This window comes from Patella vulgata, chromosome 1, assembly GCF_932274485.2.
Source record: "Patella vulgata chromosome 1, xgPatVulg1.2, whole genome shotgun sequence".
NCBI classification, from domain to species: Eukaryota; Metazoa; Mollusca; class Gastropoda; family Patellidae; genus Patella; species Patella vulgata.
The window spans coordinates 47,403,564-47,427,358 of NC_065879.2; the positions used below are offsets into that span (position 1 = coordinate 47,403,564).

At 35.2% G+C, this 23,795-nt stretch overlaps 1 protein-coding gene across 4 annotated transcripts in view; it reads left to right on the forward strand.

Annotated features, from left to right (window-relative positions):
- Positions 1-21,157: 21,157 nt before the first annotated feature.
- LOC126807870 (pre-mRNA-splicing factor 38B) overlaps positions 21,158-23,795 on the forward strand; it is a 77,430-nt gene continuing 74,792 nt past the window's right edge. For 2 of the 4 annotated variants that reach the window (XM_050532734.1, XM_050532760.2), the window contains exon 1: positions 21,189-21,352. The gene's annotated coding sequence lies outside the window, so the exon portion shown is untranslated. Of the gene's footprint in view, positions 21,353-23,795 lie in introns of all 4 variants that reach the window. The other 2 variants (XM_050532750.1, XM_050532742.1) reach the window with 2 other exon arrangements.

Genomic DNA, 23,795 nt, shown 5'->3' on the forward strand with positions numbered 1-23,795 from the left:
ACTTTGCTGTTTGACCCCGGGTATCATTTTACCCTTATAATGGTCAGTCTGTGCCTTACTTAGTCTAACGATCATTTGGAATAAATCGATGAATGTGAACTTCATTTCATTTTGTCATTTGTTTCTTCGTCAGTTTCATTAGGTGACTTTAATAACACTTAAAAATCAAATATCCCCTACTTTTTTTGAATAGTATATAATAAGCGTTGAAGAATGAGCAAATTTTCGCTACCGGGGTTGATTTGCTCTGCCCAGGCAACGTTCCGTTGGGCCGATTGCCTTCAAATTTGCACGGGATGTACCTTAGGATTCAAGCTATCACATATTAAAAATAGAAGAGTCTGGAATTCCGAGAACGTTGACATTAAATTCGAAACCTACCCCCTCCGATCAAAGTTTTTTTGCTTAAAAAATTGCCGTATTTTATCGAATTTTTATTCTTCTTGATATCTGAGCATTTTCTCCTTTTAATATGTGATAAATATCATCGCGGCGCAGTCAACCGCTAGAAATTCCAGAGATTTGGACCACCGGAAGGATGCCTCAGCAGTCAAAAAAGGTCAAAATAGGCGATTTCGGTTTCTAGTGTCGATACATCTTTGCGGTCATTTTAAAAAATTGTCTTTTAAGGATAATGTGTATAGTACTACTACCTATCACATACGGGAGAGGTGATAAAATCTCTTTGCATTTGCAATTTCAAAATAAATTAAAACCAATATTGAATTCCGAAAATGTTTTTTTTGCTAAAACTCTTATTTTTATGGGATCAAAATGGGAGTAAAGCACAGAGTCCGGGGTGGTAATGGGCGTATTGTGTCCAAATTTCATGGTTTTCGGACGATCGGTGCCGGTTTCCCGGCGAAATTTCACCTTTTTGCCCTTATAGAAGCCGTAAATTGACAGAAAAAAAACCGACCTGGAGCCGTGCCAAGAACAAACGACTTGAACGAATGCAGGTATCACCTTGAAATTTTCAGGGTACCTAGGTACCAGCGTGAAAAGTTCCTCGCCGGAATTTGGTACTCATGGTACCTTTGGTTCTAGCGTAGCGCATGCGCGAAGTCAAAACCAGCTAAACTCAAAGCAACCTTGTCGGCACGGAAAACATCAGAGGCGAAATTCGAATTTTTGAAATATTCAAATACCAAACATTCGACCATGAGCCAGGCTATCCTGAAATGTATTAATTTCGGTAATAGGAGACAGATTCTTTAAGCCACGACCAATTGTGGATGTTTTTAAGCCCATTAATGTGGATTTTTCACTATTTTTCATTTTCAATTCAAAATAGCGTCCATCATTTGCCAAATATCAAAATTCTAATTCCTACAATTTATGGGCTTTTCTTCAAGGATTCGGAAAATATAATTCCCTTGTCTGTTAGTAAAATATCAAAAAAAGCCTTTTGACATTTCACATTTCAAGATGGTGGCACTTCCGGAATGGGCAACAAACTCCATTTTTTGTGTACGGATCAGTAGTGTCGTAGCTAGTACAGAAAAAAAAATTCAAGGCAATCTGACCTATATTTCGTCGATTTTTTTGAAAACTTTGATCCTTAATTTCATCAAGGGGAGATAATTTAACAAATTTCTAATCATATTTTTGAAGTAGCATCGGTAAGATCTACTTACATGCTAAATTTCATGAAAATCGTACAACTATTAAAGACGTGGTCAAATTGGTCATAAATACGGGTTCGAAATCACTGCGATGAATTTTCGAAATTCGAAAATCTGAATCTGCAGATTTGAAGTAATTGTCTCAAGGTACACAAAGAAAAAAGATTTAGTAAAATAGGTCAAATAGTCACAAAGTTACAGCATTGTAGGTCAAATGCATTCGTTCGTAAAATTCGGTGATTTCGGATTGGTAAAACGTTTTGAAAATATATTTAATCAACAGCCACTACCCATTTTTGGGGGGGATAGGTTAGATTCTGAAAAATCCGATTTGTGGATAAAACACACAAAAAAATAATAATAATAATAATAATAATCTTAACAGAAACAATAAGCTTTCATATGAAATATGAAAGCTTAATAATATTAATCTTAGTAATAACAATAGTCTTTCACCGAAGGTGAAAGCCTAATAATCCGAACAAAAACAATAGTGTTTCACACTGGCTACACTATTTCTCTGCAACCGTACAAGTTAGAAACCATTTTTTGGTATCTGTATGATCGTATGGGTTCAATCTATTTGTTGATTGGAATCAAATATCATAATTTTTAAAACATTACAAATTAAACTCATTTGAATAAAATATCTGTTTTGAAGGCTAAAAATACAGTTTTTGCCAAAATGACATTACTTCCGGTGTTAATGAAAATCTTAAATTACTTGTATGAAATCGTAAATGGCATTAGGTATCACACAGTGAAAATTTTATGAAAATCGAATAATAATTGACACTTTTATGGACCAAAAACCTTGAAAAGTTACCTGTTGAAAATCGTCTATTTCTCCGCAACTGAACGAGTTAGAAACCATTTTGTGATACCTATATGATTGTATGGGTTCATTCTATTGGTTGATTGGGACCAAATATCAAAATTTTAAACAAATAACAAATACGACTCATTTGAATAAAATACTGGTTTTGAAGGCTATAAATATGGACCAAAAACCTTGAAAAGTTACCTGTTGAAAATCGTCTATTTCTCCGCAACTGAACGAGTTAGAAACCATTTTGTGATACCTATATGATTGTATGGGTTCATTCTATTGGTTGATTGGGACCAAATATCAAAATTTTAAACAAATAACAAATACGACTCATTTGAATAAAATACTGGTTTTGAAGGCTATAAATACAATTTTTGCCCAAATTACGCCATTTCCGGTGACATTGGAAATGTTAAATTGGTTTGACCTTGTTAAAATTGACATTACGCATCAAATGGTGTCACTTTTATGAAAATCGAATAATAATTGACTCCTTTACAGGCAAACTAGCGTAAAGGGTGACTCATGCAAAATTGCCCATTTCTCGGCAACTGCTCATCTTACAAACTAATTTTCACATACATTCTCTTCGTATGGATTATTGCTACTAGTTTATGAAAGTTTCGAAAAAATATTTTAAAATATGAAAAGCCTGAATGGGTTGTGAATAGCTCATTTTTTCACCTTTTTTCGCCTTTAAATCGAAATGATCCGAAAACGAAATAAAAATTAAAAAAACTGAGCGCGATGATTTCTGCGTCTTAACAGGGCACACCCTTTCAGTCATACCAGATTTGAAAAAAATAATATTTGCGGAACATATGAACTTTGTTTTATACAAATCTAACAATAAATAATTAATCAAGGACTGAAAAACTGAATTAGCCAATGGGGACCAAGGAAAAATACGGTTACAAAAAATGTTGACATTTTTTGTCAAATCAGATGACCCTTTAACCCTTGGTAAAATACCACATAAAATTATTCATTAATAAAAAAGTATTTCGTAAAAATTTAAATTTTCAAAATTTGGCGCCTAATATCTCCGAAGATTCGTCGAAAATAAAAAATCCAAAGAACCTTAGCTATGCGCCTTGTCTCTGGCTATGTCAAAATGTATCAAATATTACAATCCGACAATTATTGATAACATTACGGCAAAATATCGAAAAACGACAACTTCTGTGATTTCGGACATTTCGCATTGTCGCAGAACGTTGGAAATAGCTTTAAAATTTAAGTCAAACCCACTTTCCCAGTAAAACCGAAGACATCGAATCGATCCGACAAGTAATTTTTGAGATATGCTCAAATGGAATAATAATAATAATAACTAGAACTGCGACGCAGTAATGACGGGTTTCACTGGTGCCACGTTACCCTTGAACTTATGTCACTTCCGGTGCCTCGTTACCCTTGAACTTATGTCACATTCGGTACCAATGAAACCGTTAAACAGATTTCAACGTTAGCATTGCACACGTGTTATGAAATGGACGCAGAATCAACCAAATCCAGCAATATCAATTCCATTTATACATTTGTTACCATGCGTTAGATATGTCAAAAATGTTATCCTGACAAAATTTATTACTAACTTAACACTAAGTTAACTGACTATCTAATGGGAACTTAAAATGTGAAAAAAAGTCTTAAAAAGTGATCCTGACAAAATTGGTTATTTCTCGACAAAGAAAGATGGTAGAAGCAATTTTTTGACATCTATATGATCGTATTGATCCAATCTATATCTCCATTAGAATCAAATGTCATAATGTTAAACGAATAATAAATATAACTCACTTCAAAAAATATTTGTTTTGAAGGTTAAAAATAAAGTTTTTGCCAAAACGACATTACTTCCGGTAATAATGAAAATGTTAAATTAGTTCCAAGAAATCATAAATGGCATAAGGCATCAAATGGTGAAAATTTTATGAAAATCAAATGATAATTGACACTTTTATAGACCAAAAACCTTGAAAAGTGACTTGTAGAAAATCGTCTATTTCTCTGCAACCGTAAAAGTTAGGAACCATTTTGTGGTATCTGTATGATCGTATTGATTCATTCTATTTGTTGATTGCAATCAATTATGATCAATTTAAAAACATTACAAATCAGACTCCTCTGAAAAAAATATCTGTTTTGAAGGCTATAAATACAGTTTTTGCCCATATGACGCCATTTCAGGTGACACTGAAAATGTAAAATTGGATCCGCCCAGTCACAAATGGCATTAGGCATCATATGGTGAAAAAAAGAAAATCGGATTATAATTAACTCTTTTACAGGCAAAATAATGTGAAAAGTGACCCATGCAAAATTGCCTTTTTCTCGGCAACTGCTAATATTACAAACTAATTTTGACATAAATTGTCATCGTATGGATTAATGCTACAGGTTCGTGAAAGTTGTCAAGAAATATTGTAAAAAATGAAAAATCTGAATGCATTGTAAATAGCTCATTTTTACACCTTTTTTCAGCTTTAAATCAAAATGATGCAAATGCAAAACCGAAATAAAAAAACAAAACAAAGCAAGACATATTTTGCGTCTTTAGTATGAGCATTCATCTTGATCTATAAGATTTGTAAACATTAATATTTGCTTTTTAAAAGACCTTTCGACACGTCAAAATTGAAGTTTTGGGTAAAATTACGTCACTTCCGGTGCCGTCAGAAACTTTTATATGTAGAAGTAAGTTGAGAATTTGCACCAGGTGGGCTTTTCTTTTACACAAATAAGGCAATAAATAATTAACCCAGAACCCATACACTGAAATTAAAATGCGAAAAATCTTAAAAAGTGATCCAGAAAAAATTGGTTATTTCTCGGCGAGGGAAGGTGTTAGAAACTATTTTGTGATATCAATATGATCGTATTTATTGATACTATTTGTCCATAGGAATCAAATATCATAATTTTACACCAATAATGAATATCGCTTACTTCAAACAATTACTTGTTTTAGAGGCTAAAAATACAGTTTTTGACAAACTGACGGTACTTCCGGTGATAATGAAAATACTAAATTACTTGTATGAAATCGTAAATGGCGTTAGGTATCACACAGTGAAGTTTTGTGAAAATCGAATAATAATTGCCACTTTTATGGACCAAAAACTTTGAAAAGTGACCTGCTGAAAATCGCCTATTTCTCCGCAACTAAAAAGGTGAGAAAACATGTTGTGATATCTATAGGATCGTATGGGTTCATTCTATTAGTTGATTGGAATCAAATATCATAATTTTGAAAACATTACAAACCAGACTCGTTTGAATAAAATATCTGTTTTGAAGGCTATAAATACATTTTTGCCCAAATGGCGCCATTTCCGGTGACATTGGAAATGTTAAATTGGTTTGAACTAGTCAAAATTGACATTACGCATCAAATGGTGTCATTTTTATGAAAATCCAATAATAATTGGCTCTTTTACAGGCAAAATAGCGTAAAAAGTGACTCATGCAAAATTGACCATTTCTCGGCAAATACTCATATTACAAACTAATTTTGACATAGATTCTCTTCGTATGGATTAATGCTAGAAGTTTATGATAGTTGCGAAGAAATATTTTGAAATATGAAAAGCCTGAATGGGTTGTAAATAGCTCATTTTTACACCTTTTTTCGCCTTTAATTCGAAATGGTGCAAATACAAAACCAAAATTAAAAAAAGTGAGTCCGACATTTTGTGCGCCTTTTGTAGGGGCATTTATCTTGATCTATCAGATTTGCAAAAATTAACATTTGCTAGTGAAAAGACGTTCCGACTCGACAAAATTGGAGTTTTTAGCAAAATTGCGTCACATCCGGTACCGATAGAAAACTTTACTGGTAATAAAATCGTCGAAAATCAAAAATCTAAACTACCGTAGCTATGTCAAAATGTATCCAATGTTAAAATCCGACGATTATTGTTAATATTACTGCAATATTTCAGTATTTCGCATAGTCGCAGAACGTTCGAAATAGTTTTAATCTCTAAGTCACACCCACTTTCCCAGTAAAACCGAAGACATCGAATTGATCCGACAAGTAGTTTCTGAGATATGCTCAAGTGGAAAAAAAATAATAATAATAAGAATAATCTTAACAAAAACAATAGTGTTTCACACAAGCTACGCAGTGTGAAACCCTAATAAGAATAATAATCCGAACAAAAACAATAGTGTTTCACACTGGCTACGCAGTGTGAAACCCTAATAATAATCCGAACAAAAACAATAGTGTTTCACACAAGCTACGCAGTGTGAAACCCTAATAATAATAAGAAGAATAATAATCCGAACAAAAACAATAGTGTTTCACACTGGCTACGCAGTGTGAAACCCTAATAATAATAAGAATAAATAGACTTGTTTGCAAGACTGAAGGCTTTCCCCGTGCCAAGGCGTCACACGATCGACAGATGCATGACAAAAGACTATCCCCACCACTCCCGCACCCCCCAAATAAAAACACAAATATGCATAACTCAGATATTGACACGTTCTTTGCATGCGCATTACGATAGAGAAGGGAATTGAAAAATAGAGTTGAACAATTCATATCATGATAATCCTAGATCGGTAGAATCGAACAGACGCCGGCAATCCTCTCACCCCCTAAACAAACACACACTCACCCACCCCCTAAATAAAAACACACATTTGCATAACTCAGATATTGACATGTTCTTTGCATGCGCATTACGATAGAAGGGAATCGAAAAATAAAGTTGATCTACTCGAAATGTTAAAAGAACAGTTTCGCGAAATAGACGAAAAGCAATGTTGCAATAGATATTAATATCAAAGTAAAATGAAATGGGGTTTAACACCATTCTGCTCGGAATGGACCATGAGGAATGTTTCGAAAGTACAGCGGCGCTAGCCTACTCTTATATACAATTCCAACTGCCAAGGGATCTTTTACAGTCACACCAATGTGTATGCGGGACTTTGGAATCGCGTTCTTGTCAGCTACTGAAATATGTAACTGGCTCAAAAATTAAATATCACCAATTTTCTGGTTTCGTGCACGTTAAAGATTTGACGTCACTAACATGTAAAAGTTTACTATTAATTACAGACAGAGTCCAGGATCAATCAACTGAAGCAGTCAAGAGCCAGGATGTTCGCGACTACTTTGTTTTTTTATATTTACTGATACTATCATATTTCATTATTTGTTAGCGTAGGACATTGTCATTTATATATATACTATTCAAAAAAAGTAGGGGATATTTGATTTTTAAGTGTTATTAAAGTCACCTAATGAAACTGACGAAGAAACAAATGACAAAATGAAATGAAGTTCACATTCATCGATCTATTCCAAATGATCGTTAGACTAAGTAAGGCACAGACTGACCATTATAAGGGTAAAATGATACCCGGGGTCAAACAGCAAAGTTACCACAGCATCACAACCAAGTCAGTAACGGGTAAATCCTCCTCTGTTTGCCAAACAAGCATTGATCCGACGTGGCATACTCCTAATGAGACGTCTAAGGTCATTTTGGTCCAGATTGTCCCATTCCTGTTGCAACGCAGCAGCAAGTTCTTGGACATTGGCAGGACGTTGTTGACGTTGACGTAACCTCTGTCCAAGCATGTCCCAGACATGCTCGATGGGGGAGAGGTCGGGACTCAGTGCTGGCCAAGGTAATGTGGTGATGTTCTGTTGTTGGAGGTAACCTGTAACGATCCTGGCCCTGTGACATCTTGCGTTGTCATCCTGGAAGATGAAACGGCGGCCATGACGTCGTGCGAACGGCACAACATGGACTGCCAAGATGTTGTCCCGGTAGTACTGGCCTGTAACACGCCCTGCAACAACATGTAAAGCCGTTCTTCCAGCAACAGTGATGCCTCCCCACACCATAACAGAACCACCCCCAAATCGATCATGTCTGATGACGTTAACGTCTTGGAAGCGCTCGTTTCGACGACGCCACACCCTCCTACGTCTGTCCAAAAAATCAACAGTGAACCTTGACTCATCTGAAAACATCACATTGCTCCAGCGTCGATTATCCCAGTGTTGACGATCCCTACACCAACGACGTCTTGCCTGAATGTGATGATCTCTCAAACAAGGGATCACGCGAGGACGTCGGGCGCGAAGGTGACCCCTATGCAGTCGATTCCGAATCGTCTGGCCACTCACTCTCACACCAGTGTCTGTTTGAAGACGAGCGCTGATCTGATTTGCTGTGATGACACGATTTCTCAAGGCCAAGGTACGGATAAATCGATCCTGGGCTTGAGTTGTCGCCCTTGGTCGACCTGAGCGTGGTCTGTCCTGTACAGATTGTGTATCACGGTATCTGGACCATAGCCTGCTTATGACAGACTGAGAAACATTCATCGTCCGTGCCACAACCGCCTGTGTTGTGCCGATCTGTAGCATGCCAAGGGCACGTAACCTTTCATTTTGGGTAAGCCGACGCATATCAAAATTTGTTTTCTGGTCACTAAAACAATTAAACTGATGTTTCCACCCTGTAACATTCAAAGTCAGAGTCGTGCAAATCTTGGGTTGGACCCCCATGATGATCCCAAGCATCACCTGCATTCCATGCGGTAGCTATTGGTGCGTTTGGGCGTCACGTGTAACTGGAAATGTTTCTTCTGTTAAGTTCTATAGTGACTTTTTTCGTAGTCATTTGCATATTTTAGTATTATGCCCCCAAAATCAAATAGTATATATATATTAAACATGTATTATATGTCTTATCATAGAAGTCTATAGTGTTATGTTCTTTCGTAATCATTTGTTTAAATACCTTAATTGTTCCTACCTTTCTAACCAGGGTAATTATATAACTGTTAAATTAAACAATGGATAACTCCTACCTCTTAAAATGATTTATATAATTAGTAAATAATTATTATTATCTAATGATTGTTGTTTTGTGACAGATATAGTGTAACCAATATATACATTGTACTTTTATAATCAATATGATACTGTGTATTAGTCGTGTTTATGTTCTTATGATTTGAATTTCTTCATGCAATATTTGTAAATCGCCAGTAGGAATAAATGTCTCTTATATAGATACATTATGATGGCTGGAATTTGCACAGTGTCTTAGAAACTGCGCTGTATCATACTGGCGACGTTTCGATTCCCCTTTTGTACGTGACAAGGAGTAGGGTCGCCTGTCCAACCTCGTGGGTTTTCTCCCTGTCCTCCGGTTTCCTCCCACTGCTAAAGACCCCTACGCGCAAGCGAATAATTGAAATAAAAAAGAAATAAACCATATGTTAGTCCCGAAATGACCTAGTTTGTGTCGAGTGGACGTTAAACCCCATTCCTCTTTCTCTCTCCCTCTCTCTCTCTCTCTCTCTCTCTTTTCATACACATATATATCAATTAATCTCTCTATAGAAGGAGTTCCCAAAAAAATATTAGATTGCCTTTTTGAGAAAAAGACCTCTAAACATGCTCGTACCGCTGCGCTAGTCTTCTTTTATATAGAATTCCAACTGCCAAGGGATCTTTTACGGTCACACCAATGTGTACACGGGACTTCGGAATCGCGTTCATGTCAGCTACTCAAATATGTAACTGGTTCAAAAATTGATTGAATATTCAATGAAATATCGCCAATTTTCTGGTTTCGTGCACGTTAAAGATTTGACGTCACTAATAAAAATCTAATATTAATTGCAGATAGAGTCCATGCTCAAACAACGTCATGCCTTTTATTATAGGTGTAATATTCGATAATATTGTCCGATACTACTGCAACAGCTTCATAAATTTGACTTTCTTATAAACAGCGCGAGCCGTCGATTTCTGTCCAGATGATTACAGCTATAAGATAATTTTGACAAAGAGGCAACAATATTAATTCAAAGACTAATTATTACACACAGCAATCAACTATTTCTGTTACAAGGTCACTAAATCCATATTTTGGATAGAAGAAAACATTCATAGTTGAAATAATTTCAGTTCAAATATGATCACTGATAAAAGCACTCTTGAATAGGCTCTATACGTTGACAAAACGTACATATTGTATCCCACCTTATGTTTCGCTTAACAATGAAAGGTGCCGTGTTCAATTTTCGATCCCTTTGTTCTCCTACTCCTGAAATTTGGAACTGTTGTACAATGGTTTTATATATAACACTACTGATGGGCCTCTCTGTAGAAGAAGTTCCAAAAAAATATTATGTTGACTTTTCGAGAAATAGACCTCTAAAAATGCTCCAAATCGTAAAAATACGACGGTTTCGATTTTCGATCTCTTTTTTCGGCTACCCCTGACATTTCAAAAAATGATACAGGGGTTTCAAACAACAGAGTACCCATTAGTCTCTCGATTGAGAAAGTTTTAAAAAAAAATTTAGGGGCGTTTCCGAGAAACATGCGTCTAAAGTTGCTTGAAATCGCAAAATACCTTACTTTTCAAAGTCACATAACTTTTTTATTTTTTGATAGAAACTTGTCGCTGAAGTACCATCTGATAGACGATTCGATTGGCTATTAAACGATATAAAACTTTAACTAAACAACAAGAACACAATTGATACATCGCATTTTCCGCACAGACACCCATTTTTCTGAATTTTGTCCAAGTTCGGGCACTTTTTTTACCACTTCTGGTGAATAGAAAATTTTCATTTTTACTTTAATGACTAGTTTCATCCTTCGAATTCATATTCCTGAAGTTTCAGAAAAATCATTTATGTCTTTTTTATAAAAATCCAATAATAATTGACTATTTACAGGCAAAATAACGAAAACGGGGACTTCAACAAAATTGCCCATTTCTAGGCAACTGCTTATATTACAAACTAATTTTAACATACATTTTATTCGTATGGATTATAGCTACAAGGTTATAAAAGTTACGTAGATATTTGAAAAGCTTGAATGGGTTGATAAGAGGTTAATTTTAGATCTTTTTTCACCTCTAAGTCGAATTTGCTCGAAAATGAAATCGAAATTAAAAAAACTAAGCTCAGCGTTTTTGCGCCTTTAAAGGGCACACTCTTTTAGTTATATGAGTTTTAAAAAAAATAATATTTGCTTTTGAAAAATGGTACCTAACTGTCAAAATTGTAGTTTTTGGTAAAATTATGCCACTTCCGGTGCCGACAGATAAGTCTATCGGTAACAAAAAAAATGACAATTGAGATCCGCTTTACTGCAACGGTAACGCAAATAGTAACGCCATACAAAAAGATATTTATAGTTCTATGCGCACCCAGCATATGAACTATTTTTTATACAAATCGAACAATAAATAATTTCCGCACAGGCACCCATTTTTCACAATTTTGTCAAAGTTTGGGTACTTTTCTTGACTACTTCCGGTGATTAGAGGATTTTCATTTATAGTTCATGCACTGGTTTGGTCCTTCGACTTCATATTCCTGAAGTTTCAGAAAAATCGTTTTGGCCGTTTTAAAAAAATAAGAACTCTACGATTTGACCAAAATGCGAACAAAAGTGAAAAATCAAAGTTAACATTTCAGAACAAAACTTATATTGTTGGAATCGGATTGATGTCAGCTATCCAAAATATAACTGAAATTTCAAAATTCCCAAAAATAAAAAATTTCGAAAATTTTGAAAATTTTCCATTTTTCACCAAAAAAATGAGAGCGACAAAGTTTCTAAATTCCACCGTTTTGAACTGCTATTTGCTCAGAAATGTCTCCAGCTATCCAAAAATGTAAATATCTAAAGAATCCATTGAGAATTAAGAGAATAATGGCCGATTTTCAATTTTCGTGCACGTTAAAGATTTGACACATTTCCGCTATGCGCACAAATTTCGAAATAGCTTTAAGCAGTAGCTGCACACCACTCTTCAAATAGAAAATCAAACTTCAAACCTCTATCTCTTATAGTTGCTGAGATCTAGCTTCCCCCAATAAAAAAAAATAATAATAATAATAACTAGAATTGCGCGCAATGCTGAAGGCTTTCACTGTCGTCAAGGCGTCACACGATTGCCAGATATATGACAAAAGACTATCCCCACCACTCCCCCACCCCCCAAAAAACCCACACTCTAGCATAACTCAGATATTGACCACTAAACATGCTCCAGCTCGTAAAAATACGCTGTTTTCAATTTTCGATCTCTTTGTTCGGCTACCCATGACAATTAGAAAAATTGTACAAGGGTTTCAAACAAAACACTACCCAGTAGAATCTCGATTGAGCAACTTTGAAAAAAATCATTGGCGGCTTTTCCGAGAAACATGGGTTTAAACTTAGTCGAAATCGTAAATAACCTTACTTTTCAAAGTCCCATAAATTTTTTAGTTGGCAATAAAGTCTTGTTGCTATAGCACCACATCGTAGATAATTCACGTGGCTATCATACGACATAATACTTTAAGTACTCGGTAAACAACCAATTGATACATCGCATTTGGCGCACAGGCACCCATTTTTCCGAATTTTGTCAAATTTTGAATACCTTTCTTGACCACTTCCGGTGATTGCATATATCCAATGAAGTTGCAGTATTTTTTAAAATTTCGGTTGTAACTTAGTTTTCGTGAATAAGGGCCCTGTTTAATTAAACCAAGAATAACTCCTACCTCTTAAAAAGATTCATATAATTAGTAAATAATTATTATTATCTAATGATTGTTGTTTTGTGACATATATAGTGTAACCAATATATACATTGTACTTTTATAATCAACATGATACTATGTATTAGTCGTGTTTATGTTCTTATGATTTGAACTTCTTCATGCAATATTTGAAAATCGCCAGTAGGAATAAATGCCTCTTATATAGATACATTATGCTGGCTGGAATTTGCACGGTAGGCTATAGCCTTTGGGACTGCACTGTATCATACGTTCGGTCATTGAGTCAACTGGCAGGGTTTCGATTCCCCGGTTGAACGTGACAAGGAGTATGACGCCTGTCTAAACTCGTGTGTTTTCTCCGGGTCCTCCGTTTTCCTCCAACTGCTAAAGACCCCTACGCGCAAGCGAATTATTGAAATAAAAAAAAATAAATCATATGTTAGTCCCGAAATGATCTTTAAATATGCTCGTACAGCGGCGCTAGTCTTCTTTTATATAGAATTCCAACCGCCAAGGGATCTTTTACGGTCACACCAATGTGTACACGGGACTTCGGAATCGCGTTCATGTCAGCTACTCAAATATGTAACTGGTTCAAAAATTGATTGAATATTCAATGAAATATCGCCAATTTTCTGGTTTCGTGCACGTTAAAGATTTGACGTCACTAATAAAAACTTAATATAAATTACAGATAGAGTCCATGCTCAAATAACGTCATGCCTTTTATCACAGGTGTAATATTCGATACCACTGTACGATACTACTGCAAACGACTAATAAATTGGACTTTCTAATAAACAGCGCGAGCCGTCGATTTCTGTTCAGATGATTACCGGTATAAGATAATTTTGACACAGAAGCAACAATATTAATTCAAAGGCTAATTATTACACACGGCAATCAACTATTTCTGTTACAGGGTCACTAAACCCATATTTTGGAAAGAAGAAAACACTCATAGTTGAAATAATTTCAGTTCAAATATCATCACTGATAAAAGCACTCTTGAATAGACTCTTTACGTTGACAAAACGTACAGATTGTATCCCCCACTTATGTTTCGCTTAACAATGAAAGGTGCCGTGTTCAATTTTCGATCCCTTTGTTCTGCTACTCCTGAAATTTGGGACTATTGTACAATCGTTTTATGTATAACACTACCGATAGGCCTCTCTGTAGAAGAAGTTCCAAAAAAAAATTATGTTGACTTTTCGAGAAATAGGTCTCTAAAAATGCTCCAAATCGTAAAAATACGACGTTTTTGATTTTCAATCTCATTTTTCGGCTACCCCTGACATTTTAAAAAATGATACAGTGGTTTCTCACAACAGAGTACCCATTGAGAAAGTTTTAAAAAAATCGTTGGGGGCGTTTCCGAGAAACATGCGTCTAAAGTTGCTCGAAATCGCAAAATACCTTACTTTTCAAAGTCACATAACTTTTTTATTTTTTCATAGAAACTTGTCGCTGAAGTACCATCTGATAGACAATTCAATTAGCTATTAAACGATATAATACTTTTACTAATCAGCAAAAACACAATTGATACATCGCAATTTCCGCACAGGCACCAATTTTTCAAAATTTTGTCAAAGTTCGGATACATTTCGTGACTACTTCCGGGGTTTCAATTGTTTTCATTTATAGTTTAAGGTGAAAGCCTTACTAGAATTGCGTGCAATGCTGAAGGCTTTCACTGTCCCCAAGGCGTCACACGATCGCCAGATGCATGACAAAAGACTATCCCCACCTCTCACCCCCTAAACAAACACACACTCCCCCACCCCCAAATAAAAACACGCATTTGCATAACTCAGATATTGACATGTTCTTTGCATGCGCATTACGTTAGAAGGAAATCGAAAAATAAAGTTGATCTACGCGAAATGGAAAAAGAACAGTTTTGCGAAATGGACGAAAAGCAATGTCGCAATAGATATCAAAGTAAAATGAAATGGGGTTTAACGACATTCTGCTCGGAATGGACCATGAGGAATGTTTCGAACGTACAGCGGCGCTAGCCTACTCTTATACACAATTCCAACTGCCAAGGGAACTTTTTTGCGGGACTTCGGAATCGCCATATTTCTGGTTTCGTGCACGTTAAAGATTTGACGTCACTAACATGTAAAAGTTTACTATTAATTACAGACAGAGTCCAGGATCAAACAACTGAAGCAGTCAAGAGCCAGGATGTTAGCGACTACTTTGTTTTTTTTATATTTACTGATACTATCATATTTCATTATTTGTTAGCGTAGGACATTTTCATTTATATATATATTAAACATGTATTATATGTCTTATCATAGAAGTCTATAGTGTTATGTTCTTTCGTAACCATTTGTTTAAATACCTTAATTGTTCATATTTTCTAACCAGGGTAATGATATAACTATTGGCCGAAAAAGTTCATCCAGATTTTCCGGCGTGGTTCTCCCTTGTCAGTGATGCAGGACGGAGAGGCTAATAAGAAAAGCTGTCTAGTCGTTCGGATGGGACGAAAAAACGAGGTCCCGTGTACACATTGGCAAGCACGTAAAAGATCCCTTGGCAGTTGGAATTCGATATAAGAGTAGGCCGTAGTGCCGCTTTCCAGGCAAAATTTCCCTCATAGCACACTGTATGGCGTATGCCCGTCTTCATTAGCCCAGGTTAGGAGCAGAACAGTAGGACGTTAAACTCCATTTCATTTCATTTCATTTCAATGATATAACTGTTGAATTAAACAACGGATAACTCCTACCTCTTAAAATGATTTATATAATTAGTAAATATTTATTATTATCTAATGATTGTTGTTTTGTGACATATATAGTGTAACCAATATCTACAATGTACTTTTATAATCAATATGATACTGTGTATTAGTCGTGTTTATGTTCTTATGATTTGAATTTCTTCATGCAATATTTGTAAATCGCCAGTAGGAATAAATGTCTCTTATATAGATACATTATGATGGCTGGAATTTGCACTGTGCCTTTGGAACTGCGCTGTATCATACGGTCTGTTATTGAATCAACTGGCGGCCTTTCGATTCCCCGGTTGTACGTGACAAGGAGTAGGGTCGCCTGTCCAACCTCGTGGGTTTTCTCCATACATAAACCATATGTTAGTCCCGAAATGACCTAGTTTGATTCGAGTGGACGTTAAACCCCATTCCTCCCTCTCTCTCTCTCTCTCTCTCTTGAGAAAAAGACCTCTAAACATGCTCGTACAGCGGAGCACTTTATTTACCACTTCCGGTGAATAGAAAATTTTCATTTTTACTTTAATGACTAGTTTCATCCTTCGAATTCATATTCCTGAAGTTTCAGAAAAATCCTTTATGTCTTTTTTATAAAAATCCAATAATAATTGACTATTTACAGGCAAAATAACGAAAACGGGGACTTCAACAAAATTGCCCATTTCTAGGCAACTGCTTATATTACAAACTAATTTTAACATACATTTTATTCGTATGGATTATAGCTACAAGGTTATAAAAGTTACGTAGATATTTGAAAAGCCTGAATGGGTTGTAAAGAGGTTAATTTTAGACCCTTTTTCACCTCTAAATCGAATTTGCTCGAAAATGAAATCGAAATTAAAAAAACTAAGCTCAGAGTTTTTTGCGCCTTTAAAGGACACACTCTTTTAGTTATATGAGTTTTAAAAAAAATAATATTTGCTTTTGAAAAATGGTACCTAACTGTCAAAATTGTAGATATTGACCCCTAAACATGCTCCAACTCGTAAAAATACGCTGTTTTCAATTTTCGATCTCTTTTTTCGGCTACCCATGACAATTAGAAAAATTGTACAAGGGTTTCACACAATACACTACCCAGTAGAATCTCGATTGAGCAAGTTTGAAAAAAATCATTGGCGGCTTTTCCGAGAAACATTGGTTTAAACTTAACTTTACTTTTCAAAGTCACATAAATGTTTTAGTTGGCAATAAAATCTTGTTGCTATAGGACCATCCCGTAGATAATTAACGTGGCTATCATACGACATAATACTTTAAGTACTCGGTAAACAACCAATTGATACATCGCAATTGGCGCACAGGCACCCATTTTTCAGAATTTTGTCAAATTTTGAATACCTTTCTTGACCACTTCCGGTGATTAGAGGATTTTTATTTATAGTTCATGGACTGGTTTGGTCCGTCGACTTCATAGTAACGACGTTTCAGAAATATCGTAGGTGTCGTAGCTGTTCGTACCTTTCTAACCAGGGTAATTAATAACAGGGCCCTTATTCGCGAAAACTTAAACTAACATACAATCGAAATTTTAAGAAATACTGCAATTCGATTGGCTGATCAGTAAAATCAATTTGCATATATCCAATGAAGCTGCAGTATTTTTTAAAATTTCGGTTGTAACTTAGTTTAAGTTTTCGTGAATAAGGGCCCTGTTAAATTAAACAACGGATAACTCCTACCTCTTAAAATGATTTATATTATTAGTAAATAATTATTATTATCTAATGATTGTTGTTTTGTGACATATATAGTGTAACCAATATATACATTGTACTTTTATAATCAATACGATACTGTGTATTAGTCGTGTTTATGTTCTTATGATTTGAATTTCTTCATGCAATATTTGTAAATCGCCAGTAGGAATAAATGTCTCTTATATAGATACATTATGCTGGCTGGAATTTGCACGGTATTCTAGCCTTTGGGACTGCACTGTATCATACGTTCTGTCATTGAGTCAACTGGCGGGGTTTCGATTACCCGGTTTTACGTGACAAGGAGTAGGGTCGCCTGCCCAACCTCGTGGGTTTTCTCCGGTTTCCTCACACTACTAAAGACCCCTACGCGCATATATATCAATTAGTCTCTCTATAGAAGGAGTTCCCCAAACTATATTAGATTGCCCTTTTGAGAAAAAGACCTCTAAACATGCTCGTACAGCGGCGCTAGTCTTCTTTTATATAGATTTCCAACCGCCATGGGATCTTTTACGGTCACACCAATGTGTACACGGGACTTCGGAATCGCGTTCACGTCAGCTACTCAAATATGTAACTGGTTCAAAAATTGATTGAATATTCAATGAAATATCGCCAATTTTCTAGTTTCGTGCACGTTAAAGATTTGACACTAATAAAAATGTAATAATAATTACAGATAGAGTCCGTTCTCAAACAACGTCATGCCTTTTATTATAGGTGTAATATTCGATACTACTGTACGATACTACCGCTCCCGTTTAACAAATTGGACTTTCTTATAAACAGCGCGAGCCGTCGATTTCTGTCCAGATGATTACCGGTATAAAATAATTTTGACAAAGAAGCAACAATATTAATTCAAAGACTAATTATTACACACAGCAATCAACTTTTTCTGTTACAGGGTCACTAATCCCATATTTTGGATAGAAGAAAACACTCATAGTTGAAATAATTTCAGTTCAAATATCATCACTGATAAAAGCACGCTTGAATAGACGCTATACGTTGACAAAACGTACAGATTGTATCCCCCACTTATGTTTCGCTTAACAATGAAAGGTGCCGTGTTCAATTTTCGATCCCTTTGTTCTGCTACTCCTGAAACTTGGGACTGTTGTACAATGGTTTTATATATAACACTACTGATAGGCCTCTCTGTAGAAGAAGTTCCAAAAAAGAATTATGTTGACTTTTCGAGAAATAGGCCTCTAAAAATGCTCCAAATCGTAAAAATACGACGTTTTCGATTTTAGATCTCTTTTTTCGGCTACCCCTGACATTTCAAAATTTAATACAGTAGTTTCACAAAATAGCCAACCCATTAGTCTCTCGATTGAGAAAGTTTTAAAAAAATCGTTGAGGGCGTTTCCGAGAAACATGCGTCTAAAGTTGCTCGAAATCGCAAAATACCTTGCTTTTAAAAGTCACATAACTTTTTTATTATTTGATAGAAACTTGTCGCTTTAGTACCATCTGATAGACAATTGAATTGGCTAGTAAACAATATAAAACTTTAACTAATCGGAAAAAAACACAATTGATACATCGCATTTTCCGCACAGGCACCCATTTTTCAGAATTTTGTCAAACTTTGGATACCTTTCTTGACCACTTCCGGAGATTAGAGGATTTTCATTTATAGTTCATGGACTGATTTGGTCCTTCGACTTCATATTCCTGAAGTTTCAGAAAAATCGTTGGAGCCGTTTTAAAAAAATAAGAACTCTACAATTTGACCAAAATGCGAAAAAAAGTGAAAAATCAAGGTTAACATTTCAGAACAAAACTTATATTGTTGGAATCGGATTGATGTCAGCTATCCCAAAAAATAACTGAAATTTCAAAATTCCCAAAAATAAAAATTTTAGAAACTTTTGAAAATTTTCCATTTTTCACCAAAAAAATGAGAGCGACAAAGTTTCTAATTTCAACAGTTTTGAACTGCTATCTGCTCAGAAATGTCTCCAGCTATCCAAAAATATAAATATCTGAAGAATCCATTGAGAATTAAGAGAATAATAGCCGATTTTCGTGCACGTTAAAGATTTGACGTATTTCCGCTATGCGCACAAATTTCGTTTTACATTTAAGCACTAACTACCACCAACTTTCACGAGAGAAAATCAAACTTCAGACCTCTATCTCTTATAGTTGCTGAGAAATAGGCAAAACGGGAAAAATAAAATAATAATAACTAGACCTGCAAGCAGCACTGAACCGGCTTTCAGGAATCAGATAGGAAGTGTGTCAAACAATAGCCCATTCATCGAGCTACCAAAAGATACTTTAGGTGTTTTGATCGGGTCACACCCGACCGTGAAATCACGATTTTTGCAAGAGCACCGATTTTTACTGTGTGTTTTTTTTAATTTCGAATATTTTTATGACTACGGTTTGACGCCTATGTATAATTAAAACGAATTGCAACGAAAGCATACATTAATTTCTTGTAAACAAAAATCACATACACGAGTTATCTCCCTTCAGGCGAGTGAGCGTAAAACTCTGATTTGGGCTCAACGTTGCGAGGCTTTTAAATTCAACTAATTTGTTATTTTGTATTTCCAGAGTCAACAATTTGGTGTTATTGGGCAGGTATTGGGTGTTATTGGGCAGTTATTGGGTGTTATTAATTTCTTGTCAACAAAAATCACATATACGAGTTATCTCCCTTCAGGTGAGTGAGCGTGAAACTCCGATTTGGACACAAAGCAGCGATGCTTCTTAAATTCAACTAAATTGTTATTTTGTGTTTCCAAAGTCAACATTTTGTAGTTATTGGTTGTTATTTTGGAGTTATTGGTTGTTATTTTGGAGTTATTTTGGAGTTATTGGGTGTTATTGGGCAGTTATTGGGCAGTTATTGGGTGTTATTGGGTAATTCGACGCGCCCGAATTTATTGATGTATTTATTTAAAATTACTTATCTACGTATTTGTACCATAATTAAAATACTGTGTAAGTAGTCTTGTCTATATTATCATACACTTTGAAATTTTACATTATTATACACCCAAACCAGGAGGAAGCAAATTAATATAAGTCTACCTGGCTTGCTTTTGTATCCTATTCTTTATGGCTTTATATTGTACAATATTTTCGAAATAAATAGGACTGCTGTTTAAACGAAATTTACCAATGAAGTCAACGGGTTAAGAATTACTGGACTAAGACTAGTAATTATTTCCCCTTATTTCATGATACGAATGTAGTGCGAGTTATAAATAGACAATTTTTCCCTTAGTTTTTTTCTCCCCTCTTCCTGCATTTTTGGGTTGACTTTTTGGTCTAGAATTGGAGAAAAGGGATCAAATTTGCAATTTCATAGCAGTTTTGGGTAATACTGATGATATTACAGCGGAGGGATAGGGGGTGTAAAGTGTCTTTCTGCAGAGCAATCATTGTGTCGGAAGTTAAATTTTCACCCCTGTCAACTTCAAATCCGTGTAGCAAAAAATCTAAATGGTCAACCCCCTACAAAATTATAATGAGGAGATTGCCAAATGTTGTCCCCATTGTGCCTATAAAGATTGGAACCAACGGAATGTTGAGCAAAAAGCTACAGCCTGTGATGTTACAGTCATTTAACATTGAAGTCAATGGGCAAATAATTGCTAGTCTGAGTCCTACTACTCTTAATCCAGAGTTAGGTAATCTCCCTTCAATTACTCTTGAACCATTTTATCCAATCAAATTGAAACGATTCACATTTTTCATTCCAATATGGCCGCCTTTGGTGATTACATTTTACTTTTAGTATTTTAGAGTGGAGAAACTTGTATATTTTCTGAATATATCTTGAACACAGATTGCTAAAACAAGGTAGACAAGAAAATTAACTACAACTGTCCGACCATAGAAAAAGGTGACCTCACAAAAATGTACTAGATCTACACTGGGGTGTTTTTTTTGTTGTCTTTTTCTCTCTTCTTCAAGTCAAGTTCAATCATTTTGAATCATATTCTTTCTTTCTAATTCTTTCTTCCTTGGCTCAGTTTTGAACAACAAACAGGAGTCCTGTTACAGGACATCGCGAATCGTATTCGTAGACTCTTAAAACCCCTAAATGGATTTTCTTAGTTTCGTAAATACCACGGTGACATCAGTTAAAGGGAAATTGCAAATTTTCTACGAAGTGGATATTTAACCGTATATACGGCGAAGTATCTCAAGCCTCGCAAGCGACAGGTAGCTTTTTTTCATACCTGTCGCTTCAGTAAATAACCTGTCACTCCACTCAAACTCAAAGAATAATCACATCACACATATCCATACATGTAGGTACACACATACGTGGTTAGGTCTTTGACGTACATTGCTCTATATAAATATCGTAATATGAAACCTTTTTATTTCTTCGACATCGGAATGCCTAAAAGTTCTTGAAAGTCGGCGAATCTGCTTTGGCTCGGCGATTCGAAGATACGTACAATTCTATCATCCGTATCCACGTGAATTCCGCAAAGTATCATGGTACCACACTTCCGTACTAAATCGAATACTTCACTGTTGAGTTGTAGAATTCAGATTTTAAAATATCCGTAATAAATTGAATATCAAAACACAAATCACACCTGTGCATGGCACCGTATTTACATGTACCGCGTGCGAAGGACAGATAACGTCACCTGGAATTCCCTTCTCACATATCCGGACTATTTTTACGCTACAAATTATATTTATGTATGAAATATTTTTCCGACCTGTTTTTTTGGTTTTGTCAAATTGTCTTATAAATTATTCATAGCCTTTATTTATGGAAATTGTTTAAAACTTTTTAAATGATTAAATACACCAAGCAACGAGCCGTGTGCATTTCCATTCCAACCACTACAATATTTACTGTGGTGACGTTACAGTAGAATTATATCAGGTGACTTGGGGGTGCGTTTTAATTTATTTAGATATAATACTCCATAATGCTATAAACTAGTGTCAAGCAGATCAAAATAAGTGTAGATGGTGTGAAATTCATTGATATAAAATTGTCTACTTCCAAACTGTGAGTAACTGTAGCCTACGACAGAGCGAAATCTACTTGTAAACAGTGCAAATGGCAGCTTTTTGCAGTATTTCCGTGCTTAATTCTTGCATTTAGAAACGAATAATTAAATGTACGTGACGTGGACGTGAGTATTGTGGTCAATTTACTGAACATCAAGTAAAATCATTTAGAAACGAATAATTAAATGTACGTGACGTGGACGTGAGTATTGTGGTCAAATTACTGAACATCAAGTAAAATATATATGGCTTAAAAAAAACTTTTGTCACTTCATAAAAATAAAAATCGTTTCATTTACTTCTTATTTTACTGCCGGGCTTGTGTTTATCCGTATTAACACGTGACATCACAAATATGCCGTAGCCTTGTGAATCCAGTCCTTATTCTCGAAGAAACGGTAGTAACTACGAAGATGTCTGGATAAATCGCGACTACAACTACCAGCTGAGAAAAATGGCTTCGTCTGCTAAAAAGATGAAACAAGCCCACAAGATGTAATTTTCTGTTATTTAATTTGGGAAACAGGTTTAAAGAATAACTAGTCATTGAACATAACAAGTCATTCACAATTCAACATTTGTTATCATTGATTTAAATTTAAATGATCCGTTTTGTAATAAAAGGCATTTTAAGATGTTTTATTCATTTTAACATTTATTCATAAAATTAAAATAACATTTTATCTCGAAAAAACGGAATATGGTCAGCTCTGAAACGGAAAATAACGGAATTCAAAATACTTAAAACGGAATTTGCTATTTTCTGAAAAGAAAAATCATCACCCCTAATATGGCTATTTCGTTCCTTTATAAGAAACAGAAAAAGAAGCAATGTTAGACAAAAAACAAATAGAACTGTTGGGTTAGGGTTAGGTTTTGGGTTAGGGTTGGGTTATGGGTTAATGTCAGACGGCATTGCCAAAGCGAAAACTGCTAAGTCCAGGTATAAGAGAACTGCGCATGTTAAACGGAAGTGTACGGCAAAATAGTAAATAAAGTAAAGTGCCGTATACGGTTAAATATCCACTGCCAATTTTCTAAGAAAGTCAAAACGTAATTATTTCTATGTCTTTTGCTCAATAGGTTGTCAACTCACAATTATACGATCATAGGTGTCATTCTCACACTTAAGATTCATTTACACAGGAAATAATAACACAAATTACCTCCCTTGTTTTCTATTCTCCACCATGGAGTAGCGATATTCAAACGTTTGAAAATGAAGAGGAAAATGATATTTTTGCCAATTTCTCAGCTGGCAATAGTGAATTATAGGATTAATAGGATTATTCTTTAACAAAGTA